At 43.1% G+C, this 15,000-nt stretch overlaps 1 protein-coding gene and 1 long non-coding RNA gene across 2 annotated transcripts in view; both read left to right on the top strand.

Annotated features, from left to right (window-relative positions):
• LOC137976483 (nuclear inhibitor of protein phosphatase 1-like) overlaps window positions 1-15,000 on the top strand; it is a 54,429-nt gene that overhangs the window by 16,184 nt on the left and 23,245 nt on the right. The window lies entirely within an intron of this gene.
• Window positions 6,399-15,000, top strand: part of LOC137976149 (uncharacterized) — a 14,020-nt gene continuing 5,418 nt past the window's right edge. The window contains exon 1 of the long non-coding RNA XR_011117709.1: window positions 6,399-6,488. This is a non-coding gene — a long non-coding RNA (uncharacterized lncRNA). The remainder of the gene's footprint in view (window positions 6,489-15,000) is intronic.

Raw genomic sequence — 15,000 nt, 5'->3', positions numbered from 1 at the left:
CATTGCCTCCCATCCCCTAACACACATTTGGTGAACCTTCCAGATTCTGGCAGACACGTGACCAGAGTGAACCAGGGTCTTTTCTCAACGACAATGGAGGCAGAGAAGAGAGACCCTGGGAACGAGGTTGGTATTGGGCTATTACACCACAGGCGCCCCAAGCTGAAAATACGTGGTGTATGCGACAGTTTGTATATATAGAGAATTGTATGGGAAAATCACCGATCGTAAAAAAATTGTGTAAATAATTATCTCATTTGAAATAAAGTTTTCCTACCTCAAATGTGTGACCAACTTGTCTCTTTTGGCGAGTTTCGAGCCATTCTGACGCCGTTTAGTGAAGTCATCCGGAAGGCCGTTGCTGAAATAATGGGAAGGCCGGTGACTCCATCCATCGCTGGCCAGACCTCACTCCACAAATCGTTTTCTCCTCAACAGGAAAAGTCCCGAATCGCAATAAAAACAACAGTTCCATAAAGCCCAATAAATTTCACTCCAAATACGTGTGTTTCGGCGGCCGAAAGACTCGTGGCGAACGGAAACTTAGCCTTAAAATTCACCTCTTCGGCTTTCCTCAGAGGCTTGTGACCGGGTAGTTAACAACGGAAACTCGCAAGATGGTTTCAGCCTCAACTCTGATTGGTCCATTTGAATTTGACCGCGCGCTGGCAACACGACCGTTGTTGACTTGTGACTGGGCAGTCAACAACGGTCGTGTTGCCAGCGCGCGGTCAAATTCAAATGGACCAATCAGAGTTGAGGCTGAAACCATCTTGCGAGTTTCCGTTGTTGACTACCCGGTCACAAGCCTCTGAGGAAAGCCGAAGAGGTGAATTTTGAGGCTAAGTTTCCGTTCGCCACGAGTCTTTCGGCCGCCAAAACACACGTATTTGGAGTGAAATTTATTGGGCTTTATGGAACTGTTGTTTTTATTGCGATTCGGGACTTTTCCTGTTGAGGAGAAAACGATTTGTGGAGTGAGGTCTGGCCAGCGATGGATGGAGTCACCGGCCTTCCCATTATTTCAGCAACGGCCTTCCGGATGACTTCACTAAACGGCGTCAGAATGGCTCGAAACTCGCCAAAAGAGACAAGTTGGTCACACATTTGAGGTAGGAAAACTTTATTTCAAATGAGATAGTTATTTACACAATTTTTTTACGATCGGTGATTTTCCCATACAATTCTCTATATACACAAACTGTCGCATACACCACGTATTTTCAGCTTGGGGCGCCTTGAAAACAACATTTCTTCCACTGCAACCTAACGAAGGCTTGACTGGTTCACGTGGTCACGTGACCAAAAGGACGCCATGGGAGAAAAATGCTTAGCAACGAACCAGGCAGAAATTACGCGAGTTTGCTCAAATTATGCCAAAAATTATGCTAGCATAATCTATAAAGGCCTATTCTGATGTCGCTTTGTCGCTCATTTTCCAGCCCACCTGTCGCCTATTTGGCTAGAGACAAATGTCGCTGTCGTTTTTTCGCTGCAATACAATTGTCGCTGTCGCTTTTTCGCTAGAATACAAATGTTCGCTAAACGTGCTTAATTTTTGCGTCCTGTAATTAATAATGTAATATCATATAAGAGAAAACGTGCAGCCACGGAAGTGTTAATACGGTCATCGAAATACGTTATAATCAAGCAACAATTAAGCCCTCGCATTATTTATTTATAATTGCTGTCATTGCTAGACACTGCTTAAGCTTAAATGCAAGGAAGACCGTCAAAACCCTCTCGGTAATTGTTAGTCAGTAATAACTGGTAAACAGCTTCAGACAACTTACCTTTCCTTTCTTTCCCCTTGTGGCTTTTTTTGTCCTTCTTTTTGCTTTTCTTGAGAATGCTGTGACTGCTGTGCGATTTTTAAAAATGTTTTCCTATTTCACGTACTCCACGTTAACAGAAAGCGCCAGAACTGAGCCGTACAGACCCGCTAAAAGTCATCGAATTACAGAGAATCGTGACTGACATGACTACGTGTCGACCTTTGTACCACAAAAGGTAATAATAAGACACATAAGACGCTCACGGCATAACACTGCATAACAAGAGCGTAAAGTGTTTCATACACTCATTTTTTTTTTTTTTATATAAGAATGTTGTTTTTCCGGCCCAGGCTGAATATTCTTATATTTCTGCCGATTTTAGGCTGAAAATATTCTTGAAGAATCCAGTGAATCAAGAAAGTCAAGAATTGTTGCGTGTCTACAGTTCGTGGAACTTGGAGATCGATACCTGTATTCTTAAATTATAGCCTATGACATTTCCGTTTTAGAATTTATTGGGGTATCAATTTCTAGTGTTTGGTATCTAGATCTGTTTTCGCTAGGTTTTGTTATTTAAAAAAGAAAGAATTTGTCATAATACTTTTTTGCGGTTTAGTTTATGTCTTTCGTGCTGAATACTGTATATATGTATTACATGTACCGTTCATCGAACTGTCATTAGCGTTGAACATTTTGCTATAGTTAGTGCAGGTTTTTTCGTTTCGTTGGCTAGTTTCGCCGTTCAGAGAAAGGAATAATTTTATACGGTTAAGTTAAAAACATAAAATGGTATTGTATTTACAGATGTTTCAACACACAAAATTATATCTATCCTTTTCAAAATCTCAGCCTCGGCTTTATTCTTAAAATAGTCTTAAACTTTCGCAAATTTCAGCCTTGATATTCTTATAAAATACATTCTTATATAAAAAAAAGAGTGTACTGTATCTTAATTTGCTCAAGAAATATACATGTAGCAACACCAACAGAGGAGAAGATTTAGCGTCATACTGGTCTAGTCGGTCATGTCGCTGTCGAAATACCAAAGTGAAAAGATGTCGCTTTGTCGAAGTTAAAAATGGATTGTCGCTGTTGCAAATAGGCTTTGTAGATTGCGCTAGCATAATTTTAAGCATAATTTAGGAAAACGAGCATTATTTTAAGCCTTTATTTCAGTTTAGCACTGCTAGCATAATCCTAGCTTTTATGCATTGAAAACAAAAAATAACCATCATAGTTCTAGAATAATTCGGTTTGCGTTTTATTTCTGTATTGTTTTTGGAAAATGTTGAGGTATGTGCTAAGGCCCATGGTCAAATATGGTCTGGCAGACCAGGTTTCCCTGTGCATGACTCTCCTCTAGCCACCACGCTTATGGCTCGGCGGCTTGGTCCCTCAGGCCACAGATCAAAGATGGCGTCGTCCTCGGGTACATCTACTTCCAGCACTTCCAGCGACCAACAATCTGATAACCTACCGCATTAGTCTTCTGCAGTTATGAAGGTTCTGCTGGTGCAGCCCTCGTCTGCAGCCGCTATTCTTAATTCATCGTTTAACGATTCACAAGAGCATGCTGTCGTGGACTATTTAAAGGCTTGCGTAATGCTTTATTGGATGGCGTCTAAAACAAGTATGCGGGCTAAAACTTTCTGACCCGGATTCAGAACCCAGAAACGGTTGATTTTGATAGCATTTGTTAATCATTTGGCTTTTTGAGGTGCGCACATGCGTATTTGCGATGCTAAAGACTGTAAGACTGGAAGGTGGACTATATGAATGTTCATTAAAGTTAGCGTCGCTCCTTTCCGATTTTTTTTCGGAAAGCGGGCGGCTGTACACAGGCTAATTAAAGTCAGAATTGACAGAGTTAAGCTACTGGTGATCTTTATTTTACTCAACATCTAAGTAGCATAATTTCGGTGACAGAGAGCATAATTTTCAGAAAGTAGCATAATTTTGGCATAATTTCTAAAAAATATAAGCGCTGCTAAAAGCATAATATGCTTTTTTTTTTCGGGCACAATCTACCAAAGCCTATCTCGCAAATTGTCGCTTTTTCTCCGTCAGGTTCTGTCGGCTGTCGGTGTTCTGGACCAAGATTGTCGCTACGTTTTTTGCAATTTTGGAGCGATGTCGCTTGTCGCCAAGAACCCCTTGGAAGGCCTCATTCATTCTTCCATTGTTTTTCTGATTCAATTTTTGAGTGTGTTTCTTGCAGAAAGATGATGTCTGCCTTTCTTTTACGTCACCATGTGAACATCGCTCTCCTTTTCTGAACTGAAGTTATTTATGCCCCTAACGTGTAAAGAAATTAATTTAAAGTTTGCCTTTAAAGAATTTTTTCATAATCAGAGAATGCAGTAGGATCCGTATGTATTTTCCTAGATAAAGTGGATCAAAGTTCATTTTTCTTTGCAAGCAATTAATAAACAAATATACGAAACGTACGAAACAGATAACATAAACAGATATAAACTAAACAAGTAACTTATTGTTTCCGTGCGTATCCTTTGAAAACCATCAATGGATTTATTCCAAGTTTTTCATAACATTGCCATAAAAAGGGAGATTCTTAGTTTCTTTCCCTCTGTATATTTGCCCGTTAATGATTAATTTATAGATGTGGAAATACGTTCTTTTGTTAGCCTGTTTTGCACTTTTTCAGACCGGGTACAACTTTCTGTGAATTTCATCTATTTCTTTAGGAAAGTCGACTGAGACTCCAATCTGCGTACCTTTCAAGTTCTTTAGAAATCTTTTTTCAAATTGAAAGTGACTAACTCTACAATATCGGTCGTGGACGGTCCTGTGATCTTTGACTTGTGGGTTTCGTTGGGATTCTATGAATTCGCTCAAAGCGTATAGTATTGACATCCTTGGCAGAAATTTGCATCTTGGTAATGAACATATTTCTTACCAGTTTTTCGGTGTCTTCCTCAAGTTCCTCTTGGACATTGAAGATTTTCATATTTTCCCGCCGAGTATACTGAGGCCTCCAGTTTGATATATCGTCGTTTGTAGGATTCGAGTTCCGCATCGAGGGAGTCATTCTCTTCAGTGTTGTCATCAACCGCTTGAGTTGTTTTCGCCATTTCTCCTTTCAGGTAGCCGATTTCTTTCTCGGCAAACTCTAACTTTCAACCGTTTCTTTCAGGCCACATATTTGTTCTTTTAGTACTTAAATTTCACCAAACGCGGTAACTTAAAGAACCGTTTTAAATATCTAGTTTAGCGTTTATTTCGTCGAAACGGGCCGACGCATCACCGCATCCCCCGAACTCCACTTGGTGTTCATACTTTTGAGTCGTGTTCGATAGTCGGTCCGTTGTTGTGTCAGTAACTTGAATTTATGGCACAATGAGCTATTCGTATTTAGTTTTTGGCGACTTTCTGAAGACACCGTCTCCAAACTTGAAAAAACTGGCCAGTTTTTTCAAGTTGGAACCCATTTCCATCCTCTTGATCCCTGCAGCTGGCTGCAAACAACAAAGAGTTGCTTCAGTGCACTTCAATGTTCATACAGCATCATTTTTTGATCTTCATTGATGCAAGGACGTCTTTTAATGTTTTGAAGTTTTGCTCAAATACCGTGACAGTGCCCCTTATAAGTAAAGGTCTTATGGGGATAATCGTTGTTACGTTTGAGTCGTGTTCGATAGTCGGTCCGTTGTTGTGTTAGTAACTTAGCTGGTAGATCTAAAATAAAGATGAACTACTCATTTTTAAGGCCGGTTACCTTGCTTGTTATAGCAGTGTTGCACTATGAATTTCATTACCAATGTCTACGCTTCATACTTATTTCTTTACAAATTAGAGGACCATTATGAAAAGCACTCATGCCTAAATTGTTTTGAAGGACGTTCCAATGATCAGCTTCCGCTTGAGTGTTTTAGATCTGGAAAATTAATGGCCTTAGACCCTCCTCACAAACGAAACACTTCATACTCCTGTGTCTTGGGTAATTAAAATTGCGGGACCATTATCAAAAGCACTCATGTCTAATTCGTCCCCTATCAGAACAAAACAAATTGTTTTGAAAGAAGTTTCAAAGCTTCCACTTGAGTGTTTCTGGCGACAGTCATTTATTGGGTATCACGTGGGATTCTTGGTTCATTGTCAGCAGCTGTGCACGAACATTTTACAATGGGCCTCGTGTTTAAAAAACATGTAACACCCTATTGCTTTCCGAATTTCAGAGAAGTGAGATTCAAATATAAAACAGAGGACAACTAGCTGATTCTACTTTTCAGTCCAAATCACCATGTTTTTATTTGAAAAGTTTCGTTTATTTCGTTAAAAACTACAGAACCATTATGAAAAGTATTTATGCCGAAATACTCGTCTAATGATAGAAAAGAAATTGTTTTGAAGGAATTTGTAACGGACAGCTCCCGTATGAGTGTTTCTTGTCGACAGACAAAATGCTTTCCCATTATTGTCACATGGTCTCACCTCTAATCAAGCAATATTTTTTATACACAAAGAATCCACCTTCCATACTATTCGTAATTGATATCAGATGTCAAGGGGCAGTGCTAATTTTGTGACTGTTTTCAGAACGAAAAAAGGCCAACATGATTAATAAAGTGGGCGGAGCAACTGTAAATGAAGGAATAAATAGGATACGACCTAGTGGATCTTTAAAAGTTTAGGTCCCGGTGTGAGAACGGAGCTGAGATCAAACTGAAGTTGGAAAAACCTCACCTTTACAAGGTACAGTTTGTTCTCAATGAAAGGCTGAATATTTGCAGGGTTGTGTCCTAAACATATATTCGCTTACAACCGAAATTTAGCATGTAACCAGAAGTTACCTGAGTAGCCCAGTTAGCATTCATTAGCTTACAATTTTCTTATTCGTTTGTGAAACTTTTTTTTTCGCTGGCTATTCAACAGCTTGTGAGATCAAAACCCAGCGAAAATACAGCAAATACAACATACTGAGTGGTGTTCGAGACACACTTTTGTTAGTGATCGACCCAATTCTGGTTTCTGCTGGAAGTAGCCTCTCAAATTCTCGTTGGTTCGTGAATGAGTACTTTAGAGCTAACGTATTGACCGACCTCTTGAAACTGCGGAACCATTTCTAAACCTCTCGCGAAATGGCTTCCTCATGAGGGTCAGTGAGCAACTCTTCTTGTCATGCAGGAACGACTTTTTTTCTCAACTCCTCGTAGTTATACTCTGGAGTACTCGTTAATGTTGTGACTACTATCTCTCAAACTTCAATCAAAAGTAAGACCTAGTGCCCGATAATAGGATCACAAACGAAACACGATGCCTGCGTATTAATTATTAGTCCTCTCAAAAGTATTGTGAACGATCAAATCAAGGAAGTTTTCAATGGGGATTTCTACGGTGGCCAAGAAAACGCAAACAAAAAGGCAAAACGTAAAAAAAGCGGTTAAGAGTCCATGTATGTTCCCATGAAATGTCCTGTAGTACCTGTAGTAGGTGTACCTGCAAGACGTGCAGTAGATTGGTATATTAGTAAACTAGACGCTCCATGAGCGTAAACTGGGTTGCCTGTGGTACGTGTTACACAAAAACAAGCCACTGAGTTGGGTGGTATTGAACTGCAGCGTTCCAGTGCTTTTTTTTGAAAGTGGGGGGAGGGGGGAGGGGGGTGATGTAGACCATTTGTGGGGTCACCCACACGTCATTCCAGTATTAAATGGTAAGGGGCATAATTTGAAAAAAGTCGGCCCGACGTTTTTCAAATTATGACAAATCGTCTTTAAAAAGGTCCTTTTTTCTCAGAATCATTTCGTTTGTGATGTAACGATAATTTTACCGGTAAAGGAATTCCACATTACCATTTTCGAGTTTTAAACTCGTGATTAACTAAAGATTTTCCCAAAACACCCTAAAATAACGTGGCACAGCCCCTTACCTAAAATAGTCCGCAAAAAAACCTAACTGCAAATTGCTCTGACGGACGTTTTCCTGCATGTCAAGCATGTCTAGAGTTGCACTAAGCAAACGTTTATGCCACACACTAGGGAAGGACTGAACATGTTGGTTCCGCTTCATAGTTTCTCTTTTTTTCAGTCTAATCTGATGACAGGTCAATTTTTTTTTTTTTGGTTTACGTTTGCACCAAATGGTATCGCAAACCTCACGAGTTACGATGTAGCACTTTTATTTCGCAGGGTTTAATTTTTGCGGATTTTGCGGATAGTACTTGATCCGCAAAAATGAGTTCCAGCAGAAAAAAAACACCAGCACAATTAAAAACCGTAAAAATTTACTCCCCATTAATATAACTAAAAATGGCTTTTAATCCACATAGCGGGGTCAAAAAGATCGTTTGTTTTGATATTTGCATTGAGAAAAAAGCAAATGGGGCTCGCTACTGTTACACTCCACAAGGAAAGTCCGTTTTTATCTACTTTAATTCGTGCAAACTAATCCAAAACATCAACACATTTTCTTTCTCTCTTCGCACACGGGATTCTCTCATCCCATAATAGTCTGCATCAGGCTTGGCCCAGTCTCTCGCGTCCTACTCGTTACACACTCCCCGTCCAACCGAAATGTTGTCCCGACATTTCCATGAATGACGCTAACTTACTAACAATAACAACTGCGGCACAAAAAGTCTAATTCTGTTGTGCCCTAGTGGCCGCTGTAGAGATACTGAGCTGTCCTAGACAGTGTTCGCTTTCAAAACCTGCTTGTACGCCATCTGTCTGAGCTGTACATGGTACACGATTCCTACAATTTATGCATCCTTTTAGAAATTAGTTCAGTTCCCTTGTCTCGGCAATGAAATCCTCCTAGACGTCTAGGCCGGCATGACCAAGTCCTTTACTAGCGTGATGCGAGTGTTAACCCACGGTGGGCTATCAGCAGGGTGCGCCTAATACAGGCTTATCCATACAGGCTGTGGTACTACATTCGGTAACTGCGACTGATACAGTGGGTACCATTGGATTTGTGGGTTACAACTGGGTAATAGCCATCCGGCCAAGACGGGTGGCGACATCAACTGCGGGGCTTGGATTGTGTCTACCACAGGATTGAGACGCTGATATTCCGGTATTCCAAATTGATTGTAAGTAAACTTCAGGAGTGGTCTTCTGTCTCTCCTTGGCCGTGTGTTATCCCCTGGGTGTTCCTCAGTGTCCGAGTCTTCACTTTCCGGAGCGGTGGTCCCTGTTTCGGGTAGGCTGGCGTATTCTGCTGCCTGTGGGCCAGCGTCCGCACTCGGTTCAGCCTGGGTCTCGGCGAGGGCATCTGACATGTCCTCAGAAGCCGCAAGATCACGCTGTCCCTCTATGTCGATAGGTGGAATGTCCATTTCAGCTACAGGGCCAAGGTCATGGACAGAAGGAGGGTACGGAATGGGTATACCATATTCATCGTCAGAACTCTCTCCGTTGTCGCTGGTGTGGGATGGTATGGTGAGTGTAGGCTTGGACGTTTTGTGAGCCACCCTCTTGTGAGTCGGCAGATCCAAGGGTAAGCCATCACAAGGGAGAAGCAAATTACGGTGTAAGACTCTCTGTTTGCTACGACCATGCTCAGGCTTTACTCGATAAACAGGGCTGTCAGCAATACGTTCTTCAACAACATGTATTTGCTGTTCCCAATAAGCACGGAGTTTCCCAGGTCCTCCTCTTTCTGATAGATTTCTTACGACGGTCACCAGGGTATAGAACGGCGCTTGAAGCTTTCTTGTCATAACAGGCTTACTTCTGATGGATGATTTCACAATTTTTCTGGAGGCTAGGGCGTATGCTTCTTGCATATATATCTCTTTTCCACTTCTTCACATAGTCCGGGTAGTTGACCGGCTGCTCTTCGTTGCCCAGATCAAACATCAGGTCAACTGGCAAGCGAGGAGAACGTCCAAACATTAATTGAAATGGAGAAAAACCAGTGGATTCATGCCTTGTGCAATTGCAAGCGTGGATGAGTTTGTTCAAGGAGTCTTTCCAGTTGGTTTTCTTTTCCTCAGGTAAGGTTCTCAACATCGAGAGCAGCGTACGGTTCATCCGCTCCACTTGGCCGTTACCTTGGGGTGGTATGGGGTAGTCCGAGAACTAGCCACTCCGCTCATACGTTCAAGGTGGTGGAAAAATTTGGTTTTCGAACTCCCCACCCTGGTCGTGATGTATACGTGCCGGGAAACCAAATCTGGGGATAAACTCATTGTATATCTTCTCAGCAGCGGTACGGGCAGTCTTGTTGCGTGTCGCATAAGCTTGTGCATATCTAGTGAAATGATCAACAATCAGCAATACATATTCATATCCACCCTTGCTCTTGTCCAGATGAAGGAAATCAATAGATACAAGTTCAAAGGGTGCTGATCTCACTACATTGTGCAACGGTGCCTTGGTAGTCGAGTTTGGTTTCTTCTGTTTGATACATCTGCACTTGCGCTTGACAAACTGTTCAATATCATCATACATATGAGGCCAGTAAAATCGAGATCTCGCCAGATCAACTACTCGGTCCACTCCAAGGTGTCCCATCTCTACATGAAGTTCCTTTAGCACTAATGGTATGAGCTGTTTTGGTAGAACTAATTGTAAGTTAGAGCTGGTTCGGCGCCGCAGGATACCTTGACCGTCCATTTCCAATTTGTTCCATTCTCTCACTAGAGTGTTAACATCACGAGGATCATGCTTCAGCTGGGTTCCATGTGGTCTGGCTCCATGAGACTTGTAGTGAATTACTCGGCTAATAACATTGTCCTTATGCTGAGCCTCCTTAATTTCCTGTGGGCTGAATAACTTCACGTTCAGATCCTCCGGTGTAATTTCAGGTGTTGTCGCATCACCAATCACCGCTGTTATCTATGGGGTTGAGCCCTTGGACTGTTCCCTGACCGCTTGAATAGTAGCCCCAAAAACGTCCTGAGATACTTAATCGGTGCAGGTCCTCATGTAACTGTCCATGTCTAATGGCATGCTTAACAAGACATCTGCATCAACATTCATCTAGCTAGGCCGATATTTAATGGTGAAGTTGTGGTCTCCTAATTCTTCCACCCATCTGTGGCCAGTAGCATTCAGTTTGGCTGATGACATAATGTATGTCAGCGGGTTGTTGTCAGTGAATACTACAAAAGTTGGAGCATAGAAGAGGTACTTCTTGAATTTGTCAGTGATTGCCCATTTCAGAGCGAGGAACTCTAGTTTCCCAGAGTGGAGATGATAGTTGCGCTCTGCTGTCGTCAGTGTTCTAGAGCCATATCCGACAACTCTCAGTTTGCCTCCCTGTTCCTGATACAAAACTGCACCAAGGCCTTCGGACGAAGCGTCTGTATGTAGCACAAATGGCTGCTCGAAATCAGGGTAGGCCATTACTCCTGGTTGCATTAGTAGGTCAATGAGGAGATTTAATCGTTCCTGGTGTTCTTCGGTCCAGTTTATTTGTTGTTTTGATGACGGTTGTCCTCCTAAAGGTGTCTTTCTCCTAGTTTTGGTGGCCTGTTTACTCGTGTCTACAGCTGACGACAACAGAGCACGCAGTGGTTTCGCTAATCTGGAGAAATCCTTTATGTACTGCCGGTAATAACTGATGAAGCCGAGGAGTTTGCGTAGGGCACCCACAGTCCTTGGCTTAGTTTCCTTGAGCGCCTTCACGGATGCTACATTGGCTGGATCCATTGTATAACCATCCGCTGTGACCACCTTTCCTAAATAACGAACTCTCGGCTTGAACAGATTACATTTCTTCGCTTTCAGTTGATACCATGTTCTTGCATACGTTTCAGCACCTGTCGCACGTCTTCTACATGTTCCATAAACGTCTTGCTGTAAACCAGGATATCGTCAAGATAGGGAATACATATCTCGTCCCGCAAGCCCCCCAAGCAGTTCTCCATATACCTCTGGTAAGCGGCTGGGGCATTTTTGAAACCAAATGGTACGCGGTTCCATCGGTACAACTCCCAGGGTGTGATGAATGCTGTTAAATGGCGGTGTTCTTCCGCTACGAATCCCTGATGATAGACTTTCCCTTGGTCAAGGACTGAGAAATAAGTGTTACCACTAAGGCTATTGAGGATATCTTGAATGCGGGGGATGGGTTGTCGATCATCCAGGGTTTTACTGTTCAGCTGACGATAGTGGACACAGTCTTAGGCTACCATCTTTCTTTCTTACGCAAACCACTGGTGACGAATATGGTGATTTCGATTTGCCTATCCAACCATGAGAGATCATGTCCTACAGGTGCGTCTTCACCTCTCCATACAGGGGCTTTGGGATGGAGTTGTATGTCGTCTGCACTGGTTTGTCGTCCTTGAGGTTGATATCCAACTCTAATTCCCTAGCACAGCCAATGTCATTGTCATCCACCGCAAAGGCGCCGCACTCCTCTTTTAACATTGCTGTCACTATGCTCTGCTGCTCACACGACAATTGTCTTAGGTCAACTGGTGGAACCCACTGCCCTTGCTCTTGTTCAGGCTTCCCAGGCTCCCGGTTTCCACTAGTATCTTCCCCATCTGTAACGCTTCTTGCTGACTCATCCTCCTTATGTTCGACCGGTAGTGGGGTAACAGACTGCACTACACGTGTCATGCCCAGTTCGGTACGTTTACGTAAAGTTATCTCCCTCTGTGTTTGGTTATGTACTGGGACAAATATTCTACTTGATGACCAGGCTTGAATTCTGCGAAGGCACTCCCTCACGTCTAGCCCCTCAGGCCAAGTTTCTTCTTCTTTTGGTTCAAACACCACTGGTAAATCCTCCTCTAATGGTCCAAAATGTACTGGGCACTTAATCCTCACAGTCTCTCCTGGGGCTAAATATACGTCATGCCGTCCAACCGTAATCACCCCGGTGTCAGCCTCTTGTTCCTTAGTCTGGAAGAAGTTAACAAGTGCTTGCGCCCTGTTTCCTACTACTGACGGAAACGAATCACTCACTACTCGTGTAAGCACATTTGGGGTATCAGAATTGTCTTTTCTCTTTATCACCTCTTCAATGACATTGAACCCGATGATGGGATACTCTTTGTTATCCTGACTATCTACGAGTATAGGAACTTTCAATGGTTCTGACTGTTCAACATCCCCAGCCAGCTGAACGTCCACCTCAACCCAACCATAATATGAGATTTCTGTACCATTCGCAGCTTGAAGGTTCAGTTCCTCCGCATCCAGTAATTCACTAACGTCTCTTACTAGTTCACCGGGTAGGTGGATCTCTTTCCAGCGCTTTGACATAACACAGACTTGAGCACCAGTATCCCACATGGCATCCACCTTTTGTCCTTGTAGAACACAGCTTACCATACACCTTCTTCCCACCAACTTTGTTAGTTTTGTACGCTGTCGTGGAGTTAGATGGGAGGGGAATGACGTTTTCATTTGGTCGACACTTTCCCTAGACTGTCAAGATTCCACATCCCTAATTGCTTTGCAAAGTTTCTTATGTTCCCCCCAATGCATTCTTTGACACACGTTTGAACAATGATGGCTGGCATGGCACTGTGAACACCGTAAGTATTGATTAGCCCATTCTTCCCACTTCACACAGTTCACACATTGTTGGGACTGTCCCTGCGTCTCCTGGGCTGCTCCCTGTCCCGCGGGAGCGACCCCCAGCCGTTTCCCTGGAGGTTTTCTGACCTTTCAACCCATTGCTGGGGGTACTGATATCTGAAGTGTCCACGCTCTCCACACTTATAACAATGGTCACAACGGTACTCCAGCCCTTCCCTTTTGCACCTCAGACAACCCCTAGGGCGTTGTCCCGCTCTACGAATCTGTATTGGTTTGGGCCAGCGTTACGTTGATTCCCCATAGTTTCCCTGATGGCAGCAAGCTCCGCTTTCATCTCCCTAACTTCAGTAAGTAGATTGATTTTGACTGGTTTTTCTGGGGTCTTACCCTCCGCCGAGCTTTGGTTGTCGCTAGAAGAGGGCAACTGAGCGACTTGTTGCACAACGCCCTGTCTTGTGGGCTGTTCACGCCGAGTGCCAAGTTTTTGCCACCGTTCCATTTCATTGCTAACTGCCACATTCAACTTCTCAAACAGTTCTTCATCCGTCACTTCGGTATTTTGTAGGTAAGGTTTTACTTCCAATTTAATACTGTCACTCCGTAAACCAGTAGGCAATGAATGTAGGAACATGCACTGGACAAGCTTAGGGTCATATTTGAAATTAGAACCATCTTCTTGTGAGGCGACGAGTACTTTCTGCTTAAGATCGAGGAGGCGGACAAGAAACTCCTGTGGGGTTTCACCACCCTCTTGTGCCCCTGAGCTGAGAAGTTGGTACATTTCAGTCGCACCTTTCTCTTGGTAATATGACCGGAGAATTTTGCGTAGCGTGGCTAGTGTTAACTCAGGCTCACCTTCAAGGTAGCTTCGCAATCGAAGCCCGGGATTAATCGCCCGAATAACCGCTTCCGTTTCTTCCTTCTCCTGATAGCCACGGTTCAGCCCAGCATTAATTTGGTGGGCCAGGCTTGTAAAACTGAGTCGATCCTTTTGACGTGAATGTCCAATCTGGCCTGATATTTTAAACTCTTTCTTGAATGATGGGATCGTTGTAGATCCTTTAAATGTGCTAACGCTCGCTTCGTGGAAACCTGGTTCCTTCTCTTTTCCACTCTTGATCTCCGCGGGTGGTTTCTTTTTGTCCGCAATCGCTTCCTTAAGTTTCTGCAGTTTTTCGACATTCAGTTCTTCAGCGTCCAGATATTTCGTGATCCGTTGAATCAGGGCAAGGCGGCCCCACTCCTCCTTCAACTCTATTTGTAGTTCTGCACATAGCTCTCGAAGGCTCACTTCGTCCAAGGTGCAAACGGCGGCCCTTAGCTCGATCTGCGTTTCTTCCAGTTCCTCCGCCATTTTCTGTCACGTCGGGGTCACCAAATGTTACACTCCACAAGGAAAGTCCGTTTTTATCTACTTTAATTCGTGCAAACTAATCCAAAACATCAACACATTTTCTCTTTCTCTTCACACACGGGATTCTCTCATCCCATAATAGTCTGCATCGGGCTTGGCCCAGTCTCTTGCGTCCTACTCGTTACACTACAAACAAAGAGAAACGATAAAAGGTTAAGTCAATACCTTTCCAGTCTCTGGGGCATAAGAAACGAACCAAAAGACAAATGAAGAAAAAATAACATAGTTTTTGTATAAAACTCTGAATTTCGAATTCTCAGCGAAGGATTAATGACAATCGATCACAAAAACACTAGAATTCCTGGGGAAGGGTAAGATATTCTGACAGAAGGAAGAGGTTAATCAC

The sequence above is a fragment of the Montipora foliosa genome, chromosome 11, assembly GCF_036669935.1.
Source record: "Montipora foliosa isolate CH-2021 chromosome 11, ASM3666993v2, whole genome shotgun sequence".
In the NCBI taxonomy this organism is placed as follows: domain Eukaryota; kingdom Metazoa; phylum Cnidaria; class Anthozoa; order Scleractinia; family Acroporidae; genus Montipora; species Montipora foliosa.
The sequence above is the reverse complement of the archived record's forward strand: the minus strand, read 5'-3'. Positions and strand labels throughout refer to the sequence as shown.